The sequence below is a fragment of the Micromys minutus genome (genome assembly GCF_963924665.1).
Source record: "Micromys minutus genome assembly, chromosome: 22".
Classification (NCBI taxonomy): domain Eukaryota; kingdom Metazoa; phylum Chordata; class Mammalia; order Rodentia; family Muridae; genus Micromys; species Micromys minutus.
In genome coordinates, this window is record NC_137957.1 from 17,948,731 (window position 1) to 17,953,679 (window position 4,949).

A 4,949-nucleotide genomic window follows, 5' to 3' on the forward strand; every position below is an offset into this window, starting at 1 on the left:
CACACTTAAAGACAAATTATTAAAGTAACTTTATTTAAAATTCATTAATTTGTGCCATCCAGAGAACGTTCACATCACAGGTTTAAATATTACTGTACTTATTTAGCAAATATGCCTAGCTGTACCTCACTTACCGACCTATAAAAAGTTGGAAAAGGGGTTTGTTTTGTTTCGTTTTTGTTTTTAGAGCAAAGAGCAAATTTATTTGGTGAAGGCAAATATCACTCAAAAAATAAAAATAAAAACAAAACATTCGGGCAAGGTGCTGTGACGAGGCAGCCCCTGGAGCCACACAGAAACCTCACCCTGGGCAAGGAACAGGCTCCAGGTACATAAACGTCCTCAGCCATTCAGCACCATCGAAACAAGCTCTTCATAGTTGATGCAACCGTTGCTGTCCTCATGCCCCGACTACTAGCATCTCTACTTCTTCCTCTGTCATCTTCTCACAGTGTGACAAGGACATGACAGATTTCAGCATCCATGAGAGCACAGTTCCCTTCCTTGTCAAACACATGAATCCTTATAGGTTCCCTGGTACCTTGTTCTTGGCCACCGTCTGCAGCATGGGTAGGAAGTATTCAAAGTCATCTTTTATCTCATTGCTCTTGGGGTTCCCCAGGACCTGGAGCACCACAGCGTTGGTAGGGTTCTGGCCCGGGGCCCTCATCACATCCCCACGCTGGCTAAACAGGATCTTGCCTTTGCCTGTTTGGTCAAACAGCTGGAAAGCCTCCTTGAATTCTGCAGTCAGTCTAGTCCTCAGTGAAGTCACACATCTTGGCTGCTGAGCTCTGCGGGGCCTTTTCCTGCAGTAATGGCCTGGTAAACCTTTTTAAATGGTCAAAACCTTTGAGAAGATACACTGAACACCTTCCTACAAGGACGTCCTTCTAAAATCTATAGAAAAAAAAGATAAAATTCTAAGTGTTCTAGAGCCTGATGTGGTTGTAGGAAGTTGTCAGGAAACAGGAATATACCTGAATGGCAAAGCCTTTTTCCTCCATTGCTTCTTTTAAAAATGAGCTTTTTATATTGCATTCAAGAAGACTGAAGAAATTCAGAGTTAATAGCAAGATTCTTTCTCCCCAGGGACATTATCCTCTCTGTATATAGTGGATGGTCACAGCGCTCTCTGCTTTCTTGCCTGTGGAATGAAGGCGTTGGTTGATCTCCCTGGAAAGTCTTTCTAATTCAGAGGTCTTTAGGAAAACTAAACTCCTGTAAGAACTGACCACTTAAGTCAATGCTTTGCAAGGTTACAGTCGGGGTACACCCAAAGAAAGCATGTCTGTGTTGCTTGTAAGATTGCTGCAATCTTAACACATGCCACACGAAAATTAAATTCCGTGCAGCTTTTATAGTGTGTCCTTGCTATCAGAAAAAAATTTCCTGTGATTGTCCTTGAGAAATTGCAACAAAAGTGACCAGTGCCAATAACTTGAAGAAGCAATAATTGTTATTTTCCAATAACAGTTGCAAAATGTCCCAATGGCTAATGTTTCAGAGACTATAGCTGCAATCAACACAGTCAAGTCCTCCACTCAGCTATTAACTTCTGTGACTAACACAGCAATAGACACAGGCAAGCAAGTGTCTCTTTTGTGTGCACTTGCATGTGTGTAACCACGAATGCCAATGCTGGACCAGATGTTAGTTTAATTTTTAGATATTGGGGAACATCCACCTTGATTTCCATGGTAGTTGCACCAGTTTGCACTCCTGTGAGCACTGAATAGGACTCTTCCCTTCTTCCCCCATATTCCCAGCTACATTTGTGAGTGCTTCCTTCCCTGTGGCCATTCAGAATGCTATGAGGTCAGATCTCAGAACAAAGTTCCATCTAGGTGTCCCTGGAAGTTGAAACTGTCAAACACACTTCCAATACTTCCTGGTCATTTATGTTTCTTGTTGTGAAGACTGTGTTGTTTTCCTGGTGGGAGTAGGTTGGTCGAGCATAGGAGGCCTTCACGGGGGAAGAAGTGATCTTAAGGAGGAATAGAGGGTAAGAGAGTAATGTAATGCATGCACATAAAAGGCAGATGGGTGCTCTGGTGGGGAAGAAAGGAGAGGACAGGATACAGAGAAGGGCAGCGGCACAGGGGGGTGAATAAGAGAAAGAGCTATGTCAAAATGTCATTACTACGTCCATGACTTGGTATGCTAAATTAAAAAAAATAATTTGAAAAACAAATACCCTGTATTCGTGTAATTGTGTGTATGTGTTGGTTTTGGGTTTTTGCTGTTTTTTTTCTTTTTTCTCATAGGCCTGCATCATGCTGAAAATAAAGCTCACTGTTGTCAGGCATATAACATTTCCTAAATGACTTCAAATAGGCAAAATCAAAGTAACCAACTTCTCCTTTCTTCGACTTGACCACTTCAGAGGGAAGAACTTATAAATCTAGTTTAGATAAATCTGTTACGTATCATCCCAGAATAATTACCCAAGTGCAGCTCAAACCCTATCCCACTGACCCCGACTGGCCAGTCCTTTCTATCTCTGTGATGTTTACATGAATCTTATCTTAATCTGCCCTCTGAGTTTGGCTTGGGCGAGCAAGAAGAACAACAATTTCAAAAGGACCAAATTGTGTTAAACTTACTTTTTTACTAGTTGTTTTCTAAAAAAAAAGACCTCTCTGACCACAGCAGCATGACAATATTTTCTGTTTGAGAGTTAGGAACCAAATCATGTAGGAAGGAAAACCTTCCTACTTTCCTTTGTCAGCGTTAGTTTCTTGAGGACGGTCAGAGCTGCTACCAGACCTTGGACATCGTTGAAATAGTTGCTATGGCACCTGCAGGCTCCCGTCTGTTGGGAGGGTTTCAATTTGTTTATTATTTGTACACGTCTGTATACAGTATGCATACACGTGTGCACGTGTTTACTTGTGCACACCCACACAGATAGACATGCATGTAGGTTCTCAAAGTTAATGTCAGATGTTCCAGAGAAATACAAGTATTCACAGATAGAGGAACACACGTAAAGTTTATTAATAGCTTCCATCACTGCAGAACAAGTTCTCCCTTCAAATAAACTATAGCCAAAAAAAGAAAAAAGAAAAAGAAAAAAAAAATTACCTCTATCTGGGTCTTTGGAGTTACAGTTCAGGCATGTCAGCCCTGGGAGGAAGGAGCTCTTGAATCTGTAAGGACAGGAGAGACATTCCCTGCATTGAATGCTCGCCCTTCAAAGAGAAGCTATTTCCCCATTTCCAATAGTTAAAAGACTCTTCTGAGCCTTGATGCTCCCTAATTGAGACATCAGCCTCCCACCTTCAGAAGGACTTCCATATGTCACCAGCACATGGGTGTCCTTCCACTCGAGGCTTCACGGTGATTTAACCATCTTCCTCTGAATGCTCACAGATTCAGATGGCATTCCTACTCACCGTGGAAACAACAGCCCACCTGGCTGCATTTAACCCACTTCTACATGAAGGACAATGTGACCCAAAACCTTATCTTCCGGCCTTAAACACCTCACACAGGCCTGCTAGAAAGTGCATTGTCATCTTAAAAAGACTTGTCGTTTTCATTTACTGCACCCAATATAAAAAGCAGCTCTGTACCTGGTGGCCATCTGGTCTCTGCATACACAGAACAGGCCAAACTTTCCAGATTTTCTCCAGAATTTTCTCTGTAAGGACGAATCCGATTAGGTGAAAAAAAAATTGCTCTGGAAGATTTACGAGTTATTGTTCTGAACGAAAATGACATTTTCTTTAATAAGTGTTCCCAGACTAAATACATTTGGAATTCCAGATCTGCCTGGGTGCTCTGCTCTGCAGTGGTCCCATAGCCAACACAATGATGATACCTTTGGCTGTTTCCCCAGGTTTTTTTTTTTTTTTTTTTTTTTTAATCTGCAAAGCACGATCTCAGAACAGACTCAGACGGCCCTTCAGCACCATGTTTGAAATGTCCAGGAATCACTGTGGTGTTTATCAACACAAAAAGGAACAAAATTCAGTCAAACGTTCTTGTCCTAAGTACCGGTACCCGTCAAGATCTTCTGTCACTAAGCAGAGACATCTTGAGAAGCCATCAGCAGTATGCATGGGACAGCTCGTGATGCTGATGGCCTGGGAGACAGACCACACCTCCTCGATGGCTTCTTAACAATTGTCTTTTCCTCCACACCAGTGTGTCTCAAGTCGACCTGAACATTAGATGCACCTGAAGGGGGGAGGGGAGCAGTGTCCTTGAAGCAGATAAAACATAGGCAGCTCCACAGCTGTGCCCCGGATGCTAACATCAACATGTGATTCAAATGTGTAAGCAAGTTTGGTAGCAGCTGTTCTGAGCTGTCTCTCAGTCATTTAAAATCATTTAACACACTGAGTGCAAACTACATCCTGGGATTTTTTTTTTTTTCCAACCAGAGCTTCAGAAAAAAAAAAAAAAAAAAAAAAAAAGCCAGAGCAGCTGGAAAGTAATTATTAAGGTCACACTGACAAAGTTGTGTGCAGTGAAGGTGTCACATCTCACATGCAGAAATGCAGAGTTCAGATTATTTATTTACTTACTGTTTGGTCTATGAGGATAAAACGCAGGGCCTTACACCCGTGAAGAAAGCAAGCACTATACTGTTGAGGAGTATCTCCAGCCCCACCTTAGATTTTCTTATAAATGAAATGGAAAGTTGTGGGGGTGAGGGTTCGATTAAGCATGACATAATCTCATTTTACAAGGATTTTTTTTTTTCATGCTTTTGGGAGTATTAAATCCATGCAATAGCAATCACAAACCAAGTTTGGGATGAGACAGTGGAAACTGTTGAGAACTTGCTTTATCATACCTTTGTCTGGGATCCAAGGAGTGGTGTAGCTGCTGATGTACAAAGTCAGGATTCCTTAAGGCCATGTATCAGACAATTGACTGGCCCCTAACATTCGGAGGACAAGTGTACAACTTCCTCCATTTAACCAGGCATGAGATGG

At 41.9% G+C, this 4,949-nt stretch overlaps 1 pseudogene across 1 annotated transcript; it reads right to left on the reverse strand.

Moving 5' to 3' along the window:
• Positions 1-342: 342 nt before the first annotated feature.
• LOC308435025 (myosin light polypeptide 6-like) lies at positions 343-779 on the reverse strand (annotated as a pseudogene). Its single transcript has one exon. The product of its transcript is annotated as a myosin light polypeptide 6-like (transcript).
• Positions 780-4,949: the final 4,170 nt, after the last annotated feature.